Source organism: Rhincodon typus, chromosome 8 (genome assembly GCF_021869965.1).
Source record: "Rhincodon typus isolate 14 chromosome 8, sRhiTyp1.1, whole genome shotgun sequence".
Taxonomy (NCBI): domain Eukaryota; kingdom Metazoa; phylum Chordata; class Chondrichthyes; order Orectolobiformes; family Rhincodontidae; genus Rhincodon; species Rhincodon typus.
Window position 1 is genome coordinate 31,727,414 of NC_063339.1, and position 11,170 is coordinate 31,738,583.

General features: G+C 39.3%; 1 long non-coding RNA gene across 1 annotated transcript; it reads left to right on the forward strand.

The window, feature by feature from the left end:
* Positions 1–609: 609 nt before the first annotated feature.
* On the forward strand, positions 610–5,612 carry LOC125483628. Its single transcript, XR_007262563.1, has 3 exons — positions 610–797; positions 4,245–4,332; positions 5,409–5,612. It is a non-coding gene; the product is annotated as an uncharacterized LOC125483628 (long non-coding RNA).
* The last annotated feature ends 5,558 nt before the right edge of the window (positions 5,613–11,170 follow it).

Below are 11,170 nucleotides of genomic sequence, written 5' to 3' on the forward strand. Positions count from 1 at the left end.
AGCTGAGAGTCAGTACCGAGTCGACCTGAGTCTTGAAGAGGGGACTGATGTTGAACTAGGATCTGGTGAGTGTACTCATGCTACGCATGAAAGTTCCTGCCTTGCGCCGCTCTCAGTCAATGTTTATTTGAATTGCTTTTTTTTAAAAATCTGTCTGAAATGTGAATTCTTTCATTTTGTATTATTATTAACTTATTCTTTGAACACTGTGAACTAATGCAACTACTTTTTGATCTGTATCTTGTCACTTGTCCCTAAAATAACGCTGTAAGAGGTGACATTGTAAATTTTTTCACTTTATCCTGTCCTTTTGTAGTTGAGTATACAAGAGAATGAAGGATATTCTATTGTGTTCTATTAAGCAGTAGTTGAAATGTCATTTGCAAATGAGTTGGAACCAAGGTTGTTTACAAATTAAGATTTAGCTGGCAAAAGTAGCTGATTGGTCTGTGGTCTAATGACCGGTTTTCGACAATATAAGTCTTCTGCTTGCAAACAATTATGTAATTGGTTCTCAGGTCGCTGAACAGCTTTGGGCTGTGAATAAATTATAGGGGATGAGTCTCCACCAGCTCAGGAGCTCGATACTTTTTCTGCAGTCAATGTTGCTTCACGTCTGAAGAAAACCAATTTATATTTACTTCAGCAATTGCTGTAGGCTATAACTTTAACAAATCAGTCGGAGACATTTTATAAGCGTGAGCCAACTACAGTGTGCATCCTGCAAACCAGTAAATGCAGATAGAAGACTGAGAGGCAATATTCTGCTCAGCACAACATCCATCTCAGCACACCCTGTGAACAGAGACCATTGTTTTCCCAGTTTTCCCTCTATCCATAATACTCATTTTGTGTGTGTGTGCGCGCGTGTGTAGGGAGCAAGTTTAAAAGGGGTGCATATTTTAACTAACAGTTATATGCCAATGGTTCATAATTGTTTACCTGTAGCTAGAGTCAATTTAATTGTATTAGTGATTCTTGTTAAGTGCAGAAACCTTATCCATGCTTTTATGGGTGTAAAAGACAGATAAATTGGGGAATCCTACACATTTTTAAAAAAATATTTAATGTTTGTAATGACTCTAGGAATGGCAGGGTTTGATTTCAGCACGCTAAGTCAATGTGGCATAAAGTTTCAACATATTCCTTCTGTTTGAAGAGAATGAGTCTTTGAATATGGGATGTATATTGTTTCTAACAAGTGTGAATGAGCTCCGTTAATGAGCCAATCTCGTTGTAGGTATGCCCCTTTTTCAAAATTTTTACAGACCGAAAAAGGATGATTCGTATTTGTAAAACTTCATCAGAACTTTCCAAAGTGCATCACAGATAATTAATTACAGGAATTATTATTTTTTTTTGTTGGAGGCTAAGCACAATCAATTTATACATGGCATTATACCAGCAATAATAATGACCAGACAAACTATTTTTAGCAACGATCTTCAGTTTAGTTCAAGGCTTTGTTTTTTGATGTATAAAAAAACTTTAAGGTGGTTGCCGGCACACAAGCTGCATGAGCCTTTCTGCCACACTGAGAGAAGAAGTCTGTCACATAACTAATAATGCTATTAAATGTGGAGCTACAGACTTTAGAAGCTTTTGTACATTGGCAGGCTTGATGCCACAGTTGAACTAGAGGAATGTGAGCTCATGGACTACTTCTAGAAACCTCCAAGTGGCACTGGAAGGATTAAAATTGATAAAGACGTGTTAGGTAGATTGTCTGTACATAAGTTGGTAAGGCCTCAAGACCAAATGTGATGCATCCAAGGATATTGAGTGAATTGGGATTTGGTGGCCTTGTGGTAACATCACTGGACTCACAATCCAGAAACACAGACTACTGGTTTGGTGACATGGATTTGAATTCCCACCATGTCTGACAGTGAAATTTGAATTCAATTAAAATTAGGAATTAAAAATCTTGCTTAATTGTTGTATAAACCTATTTGATTTGCAATTTCCTTCAGGGAAGGAAATTTGCTGTTCTTACCTGGCCTGGCTTACGTGTAACTCCAAACCAACATCAATGTGATTGATTCCTAACACTCCTGTGGGCAATTAGCAATTGGAGATACATTATATTAAAAAAAGGCTGCAATTCCAAAGGAGCTGTAGGAACAGAAGTACCTGGGTGAATATGTGTAAGTAATTAAAAAGGGCAAGACAGGATGAGAGTGTGATGAATCAAGCATTCAATATCTTGGATTTTATTAACAGGGGCATAGAGCGTACAAGTAAGGAAGTTATAATCTATTGGTTCACTCTCAATTGGAGTATTATGTCCAGCTCTGGACACACTTTATGAAGGATGAGAAAAGATTGAAAGAAGTGCAGAAAAGTGCCATGGATGTGAAATTTCGGTTATGTAAACGGTTTGAAGAAGTTAGGATTGTTTTCATCGGGAAAGGAGCTATTCAAAATCATGGGGGGTGTCCAGATAGAGAATACAGGGAGTAACTGTTTCCATTTGTGGTAGGATTGAGAACAAGAGGACATAGATTTTAAGATAATTAACAAAAAAAAAGCAATGGAGACATGAAAAAAATTATTTCATGCAGCAAGTTGTTAAGAACTGTAATACGTTTATTGAGAATGTGGTGGAGGCATATTCAATTGAGATACTCAAAAAGGAATTGGATTACTATCTGATTTTAAAACACTGAATCTGTTATTTTCCCAATATTTGAAGGAATAGAATCTTAGATGCCTTACTAGCTCCCTTCCACAGCTCTGTTGATAATTCTGTTTAAAATTCTCTTGACAGCTCAATGAGTTTTACAGCTTAATTGAGTTTATATACTCTTTATAGATATCGATGTCGAATTCTAACAATTCCAAAGGACATCCCATCTTTCCCAAAGGGTTCACTTCCTCCCCTAAAGTTTAGCTGATCTCCAAACATGTCCCAGCGCCATATCCAGTAGTGTGCTTTACTTGTCCAAAAGGGTGCTCCATTTCTCTAAAGAACTTTGGCAGCTTTAGGCCTTCTCCTCAACAACAACAGACCTTCTCCTATCTGGTCTAAAGTGCATCAGCCATGTTTTGGATATTGCACATGTGAAAGTCAGGTCAGCATGTGACAGCTGCACTCGAACACGTGCATTTACCTCAGTGAACATCGGATGTACAAGCTATAACTCATCACCCAACCCTTCCCCGAAATAGCAGGTGCTGTGCTCGGAGGCAGGGCTTGCAGATCCCAACCTCTGCCACCATTTTTGTAACAATGGAGAGTTTCTGCATCTGTGAGAAAATGCAGGCCTAGGTGTGGTCTAATCAATGTTCGATACAAGTTTAACATTGCTTCTTTACTTTTCAGTTCTATCCGTCTAGAAATAAGCCATAGAGCTTCTTTGTTTATGTTATCACCCCATCGATTTGCATTACAACTTGTGTATTGGAACTCCTAGACTGCTTAACTTCTCTTGTCACTTAACATCTTATTTTGTAATTATTATGTGACCTCTTTGGTTTTCTTAGCAAAATGTAATATCTCATACCGGCCGATATTGAAATTGCACATTCTGCCGGTGGTGGGTAACTGTTGCAGTTTTGACCTACAGCAAACTTTGTTTTGACTTTATGAACTGGCACTCTTGATAAACTGGCAAAAATTATATGCCTATTATACTCCAAGGACCCGGGTTCGATTCCACCCTCGGCAACTGTCTATGTGGAGCTTGCACGTTCTTCCCTATCTACATGGATTTCCACTGGGTTTCTCCCACAGTCCAAAGATGTACAGGCTAGGTGGATTAGCCATGAGAAATGCAGGGATATGGTGTGAGGGGTGGGGGGGTGGGGGGGGGGCGGTGTTGCTTGGAGCGGGGTAGTGGTGGTGGGATGCTCTTCAGAGGGACAGTGTGGACTCAGTGGGCCAAATGGCCTGATTCCACACTGTAGGGATTCTGTGATTATTCTGTCCAATTATTGTAGTTTTGCTAAAATTTATATATTTCAATGTAAATATATTTGTTGTTCAATCGAATGGCCACAGAAAAGATCAACAGTTAATTCAATTTCAAATCAATTTCTCCTCTCTGAGTAATCGATTGAGGGTGCAACTGAGAAGCTTCTCTGCCAGTAAGTGTTCTTTGAGGCAAAGTTGCATATTATTCACTAAAAATTTTCACTAAACATCATGTAGAAAAATTCTACAATATCTTGATGCAACTTGTGCTTAGCCGCAAAAATGTAAGATTCAGCCATAGGAGCCCATTGTTTTGTGTGTTTTGCAGTAAGCTTTGAACAATGGAAGGCGTGAATTCTGAACATTTTTTAGGCATGTCAATTCGATGGCTGCTGCTGGTGTATAATTCCTTCCCGGTAGGTAATCTTTCAATACGTGAACTTATCCTGCAAGTGTGAATAAAACAAGAGATGCAAATCTCTTGATGTTTCACTGAGCTTCAGTGACTCTCAAGTAGAGGGTTAATTCCAATGCAGTCAGTTTTGTATAGTCCACGTAGCCATTTTGGGAAGATGGTGGTGTAGTGATAAGATCACAAAACTAGTAATCTCTTGACCCAAGCCAACACACTGGCGACCCGGGTTCAGATCCCACCATGCCAAGTGGTGGAATTTAAATTTGTTGAATAAATCTGGAACCGAAACCTGCTGTAAGAAGTGGTGATCATAAAGCTATCATAAAGTGTTGTAAAGACCTGTCACATTGACTAATGTCTCTTGGGGAAGGAAATCTGCCATCCTTACCGGGTCTGGCTTACATGTGACTCCAGGCCATCAGCAATGTGGCTGACTCTCAACTACCAATTGAAATGGCCAAAACAGCCACTCAGATAAAAGGCAATTGGGGATAGACAACAAATGTTGACCCAGCCAACGACACCCACATCCAGTGAAAGCACAAATAAGCTGCCTATACATGTCAGGTGATTGCAGCAGCTATTCTAGGTCAGCTGTGTGTTTTTCTTTCTCCTAAATCCATTTTAGACCATGAAAATGTCAGGTTGAAAGTCAAGTAATGACCATTAAATATTGACAGTCGATTTTCACTTATGGAGGTAGCAACAGTCTGGGGTAAAACTTCTGGATTAAAATGTCAGCCATTATAATTTTGTACTGATATATTCAGGTCAATATCAGAGGCTAACTTGACTTTCAAAGATTTCTGGAGACCAAAACAAAGAAGGAGGAAATGTCTGGAACAGAAACAGAAGTTGCTGGAAAAGCTCAGCAGGTCTGGCAGCATCTGTGAAGGGAAAAACAGAGTTAACATTTCGGGTCCGCTGTCCCTTCCTCAGACCCTTCCTTTGTTTTTTCCTTCACAGATACTGCCAGACCTGCTGAGCTTTTCCAGCAACGTTGTTTTTGTTCCTGATTTACAACATCCAGCGTTCTTTCGGTTTTTATTTAAGAGGAAATGTCTTTTTGTCTTACAGAGGAGAGGGATCATGACTTGGGAGCTGCAACAGTAACTTGAACATTTCATTTAAGCATGAGAATGAACATCTTCCAAAGAAGACACCTTCATTCAGTCCTTGGAATGCTAAGTGAAATGTACATTTATAATGTATCATGTTAAGGTACTAACCTGCTTCTATATCACCCAAAAATGAATTCAATTTGAAATCCTTTAACTCAAAGTCAGCCTAAGCATATTTTACTCACTTGTTCAGTTCAATTTTCATTATCTTCATAAGAGACGTAAATATACAACAATAATTGTATGATAATACGGATTTCCTAAGACATCTCCAGAATTTATTAATTTGCACCACTGAATAAGATAAACTCTTTAATAATTAGTAAATACTTGGCTGAGTTTCTGCATAAAACTGACGCATTCATCCCAAGTTGTTTTTATATTCCAGTAAGCTTGCATTATCATTGTTAAAGCAGTTTTTCAGTCTGAAGTATTGTTATAATGATTTGTTGTAAACCTGGTCTTACTGTTTAAGGTCAGTGTCCTAAGTGCACACATTCAGGTAATTACAGATATCTGGAGGGACCACAACCTGGCAATGGGTGCTCACTGACTTAATTTTACTGCACTTCATATTGTCAGCATTATTTGATGAGGCACAAAGACCAAACGGACAGTTTCTGGGAGATTAGCAAGACAAACAGCTGTTTTATTGTAGTTGAAGCTGAGTTCAATTCAACAAAGGATACATGCCTTGGACAAAGGTTATTATGCCACTTGGTCAGATCTCATATTTAGTCCCCAAACTATTAATGAACCCTGGAACAAAAACAAAGTTGCTGGAAAAGCCCAGCAGGTCTGGCAGCATCTGTGAAAGAAAAAACAGAGTTAACAGTTCGGATCCGGTGAACCCTTTTTGTTCCACCAAAATGTCCCACAGATTTCCCCAAATGCTCCAAAGATTTCTATTGTAGGTGTTCATGAGATCTCACTTTTCTTTAAATCCTAGATTATGCTTCATAATATGACATCGGCCTTGAATGCTTAAGAAGTGCCTTCAGGGGAAAATAATAAATTTAGGCCTGCTGTGAATCACAAATGGTGCAGTTAGGAACTATTAACAAGGACATTTTGAATTCTGTTCTTTTTTCTTCTTGAGGTTTTTGTTCTTTTATTTTAACAAGATTACTGGGGAATTCTCACCCAAGAAAAGACAGCTGAGGAGGCCCTAGTGAAGAACAATTCCAGAGATCTGCAAACAGTTAGTTCCTGAAATGTAAAGGCTAGCAATTTAGTGTCAGCCTAATGGAGCAGAACATCTGCCCATTTAATGGCCCCAGTGTTGTCTCCATTAGAAATTATGGGGTCAGCAAATTTAAACAGGAGCAGAGCATCTCACAGCATACCCCTCTTTCAGACCACTTCCCCAAACCCTACAATTCAATTCTTTTAAAACTTATAATTTATTGGAAGTGCAAGGGGAACAGAGCATCACAGAAAAAGACAGAATGAGTCACTAATCTCCCAATCCCCTCAGACTTAAGGATTTAGGAAGATGCAGAGGAAAATAAAGAGACTAATATTGTGAAATCAGGAACAAAAACAAAGTTGCTGGAAAAGCTCAGCAGGTCTGGCAGCATCTGTGAAGAAAAAAACAGAGTTAACGTTTCGGGTCCGGTGACCCTTCCTCAAATCCTTCCTCTGTTTCTTTCCTTCACAGATGCTGTCAGACCTGTTGAGCTTTTCCAGCAAATTTGTTTTTGTTTCTGATTTACAGCATCCGCAGTTCTTTCGGTTTTTATTTAAAATTGTGAACTGATGAACAGACAAAGAGAAAAAAATTGAAAAAGTAAGATTTTTAGGTTTTTTTCTAGTTAATGTTTCCAACAGTTTTTTGAGAAGATTTGTAGCTCAGGTTGTGGATGAGGTTGTAGATTTGCTCGCAGAGCCAATGTGTTTGATTGCAAACGTTTCATCATCCTGCTAGGTAACATCGTCAGTACGCCTCCGGTGAAGCGTTGGTGTTCTGTCCCGCTTGTTATTTCTATGCCTCGGTTTGCTGGGGTGATTGGTATTACTTCTGGTTCTGTTTGTCAAGGGTTTGTACATTGGGTCCAGTTCAATGTGTATGTTGATGGAGTTCCAGCTGGAATGCTGGGCCTCCAGGAATTCCCTGGCATGTCTCTGTTTGGCTTGTGCTATTAGAGATGTGTTGTCCCAATCGAATTTGTGTCCTTCTTGGTTCATGTGTATTGAGACCAGTGAGAATTGGTCATGTCTCTTGGTGGCTAGTTGGTGCTCATGTATCCTTATTGTCAGTTTTCTTCCAGTTTGGCCTATGTAATATTTGTATGTCACAGTCCTTGCATGGTATTTTGTGTATTATGTTAGTTTTATTGGTTGTGGGTATGGGGTTCTTTACGTTTGTCAGTAGCTGTCACAGGGTGGTTGTTGGTTTGTGGGCTACCCTGATACCTAAGGGTCTGAGTAGTCTTGTGGTCATCTCTGATATGTCCCTGATGTACTGTATGGTGACTAATGTGTCTGGCGATGTTGTGTCTTCTTGTTGTGGCCTGTCTCAGACATAACAGCTGATTGTGAATTTTGGGTATCCATTCCTTTTAAAAACTCCGTATAAGTGCTCCTATTCTGCTTTGCGCAAGTCCAGGTTGCTGTAGCTTGTTGTGGCTCATTTAAATAATGTCCTGATGCAGCCCTGTTTATGTGTGTTGGGTGGTTGCTGGAGTAATTAAGAATCTGGTCTGTGTGTGTGATCTTTCGGTATATGCTCACCTGGAGTTCCGCGTTGTTCTTACGTTCCACCAGTACGTCTGGGAAGGATGGTTGGTTATTGTTCTCTTCTTCTTTTGTGAATTTTATTCCGGTGAGGATGTTGTTTATGTGTCGGTGGGTTTCTTCTAGTCTTGTATATTTCATAATCACGAAAGTGTAATCTACATAGTGGACCCAGAATTTGTGTTATGTAGTGAAGAGCACTGTTCATTCTAACCTCTGCATTACTGCTTCTGCAATGTGTCCTGATATTGAGGATCCCATTGTTGTTCCATTGGGTTGTTTGAATATATGGTCGATGAAGGTGAAGTGGATTGTGAGGCACAGATCCAGCCATTTCAGGGTGCTGTCCTTGTTGATGCTATTGGTGTCGTGGGATGTCCATCTTCATTATTTGTCCAGCAGTGTGGCAATTCTCTCTTTGGCTAGGTCGATGTTTATGGATGTAAATAGTGCTGTTAATCCGAAGCATATCATTATCTCACCCTCGTCTATTCTGGAGTCCTTGATGATAATGAGGAATTCTTGGGAGAAGTGGATGGAGTGGGTAGTGTTGTCTACGAAGTATTTCAGTTTCAGTTGTAGTTCTTTAGCTAGTCTATATGCAAACCTCTGAAGAGTGAAACCAGAAGTAATACCAACCACCCCAGCAAACCAAGGCGTATAAATAATAAATGGGACTGAACACCGATGCTTCTCCGGAGGCGCACTGACAATGTTACCTAGCAAGGTGACAAAATGTCTGCAACCAAACACACCAGCTCAGCCAGCAAGTCTACAACCTCAATGTTTCTAACAATGATTTAATCCATACTTTAAATTTTTGGTCTAGATATTGATAGAAACATAAATTTCACATTAAAAGAAGTACTTATGTTTGTAAGTCATACTGAGATGATTTACATGCTAATAATTGTGAATGCCATTAAACTTGCTATCATACAATGTCAATGTTGGGGTGACATAAATCAAGCCCATGAAGTTTGCTAAGGGTGGAGGAGGGGTGGTAACAGAAAATGCTTCTGAGAGAACGACAACAGGACTTAAAACTAAGTAAGGACAGCAGATTACCTTCCCTGAAGGACAGTAGAGAACCAAACAGATTGCTGTGATGAGCAGTCATAGGTTCATGATTATTATTACTGGGACTAACTCTTAATATCGTCACCAGGGCTGTAGAGTTTCTCAACTAGTGATATTACAACTATGCCACAATCTGCCCTCAATGCTAGTGGCCAACAACTCTCATCATAGTATTACAAGAGGATGGAAATCATGTAAAATTCGTCTTCTGTATATTTGACATGAAGTGATTATTTAAATAGAACCAGTAATTGTTAGTTTATTATAGCACCTCAGAGTGTCATCATATACTACATTTAAAGAAACTGATTTGTTTCATGCTTTATGTAATATCAACTTTGAATTGCTGTGTAATGTAGCTTTATACATTTTATGAAGTATATTTTTTGACACAGTTCAATCTCAGGACCAAAAGTCTCAGCCATCTATGTCCCATGAAGTTGATTGCCAAATGGAAGAGACTCCATGTCCTCAGGTTAATAATGTAGTTGCAGAAAATTAGCAATCTTATGACAACAGCAACAATAGTCATATTTTGGTTTTCATTCTTTTTTCCTCTGTCAAAAAGGATGGAAATTACTTGGCTATTTAACACACAGGATTATTCTCTGAGATTTGTGATTGCCCTTTTCAAATAAAGATATTACCACTGAAATGTATAAAATATGTATTCGGGACGAATTTCCACCGCAATGCATTTTCTTTTTGACCTTATGAAGCCATTAATCCTCATCCTTCATTGGAGAGAGCTCCTATCAAGTTACAATGTTGTCATTCAAGTGACCTCCTGTGCTTTAACGCTTGAAAACACTTGAAGCCAGAGGTTGACTGCAATGTGACAAGTGTCAGAGTAATGTCATGAACTTAATGTGAAACAATAATGATTAGCGATGACCTGGACCATCTACATAGAAACCAAAAATGTACAACTCTGTGCAGAATAAGAAAATGAATTTCTGTTTACAACCATAAAGATAAGAATGTTTGCTTTGTATGTTAACAAAGTATATTGATAAGTAAATGAGGTAATTTGAACAACACCACAATGAGGCACAGTAAATTCAAGGAGTTTGCCCTAGAACAGTATGCTTTGAACAAAGAGACTACTAAAACTAGAGTCAATGGGAATGAAGGAAAAATATCTTAGTCCCAAGCTATCTCTCAGGAGTACCTCAGAGCACTGTTTTAGACCCAACCACCATCTTCAACTGCTTCGTCAACAACATTCCCTCCATCATAAAGTCAAAGTGGGGATGTTCACCAATGATTGCATAACATTCAGCACCATTCACAACTCCTCAGATACTGACACACTCCATGTCCAAATGCAACCAACCATAGACAATATCCAGCAAGTGGCAAATAACATTCACGGCAAACAAATGCCAGGGAATGACCATCTCCAATAAGAGACAATCTAACCATCACCCCTTGACATTCATTGGAGTTACCACCATTAAAACCCCCAGTATCAACGTCCTGGGGGTTACCATGGCCCAGAAACTGAAATGGACCAGCAATTCAAATTCAGTGCCTACAAGAGCAGGTCAGAGGCTAGGAATCCTACAGTCAATAACTCATCTTCTGAATCCCCAAAACCTGACACTGACTACAAGTCACAAATCAGGAATGTGCAGGAATACTCTGCACTTGCCTGGATGAGTGAGCCTCCAACAAAACTCAAGAAGCTTGACACCATCTCGGACAAAGTAGCCCATTTGACTGGCATCATATCCACAAACATCCATTCTGTCCACCAATGGGCATTCAGTAGCAGCAGTGCATACCATCTACAAGATCCACTTCAAGACCCAAAGCTCCTTAGACAACACTTTCCAAACCCACAACCATTTCTACCGAGAAGAAAGGGCAGCAGATACATGGGAACACCATAACATGCAA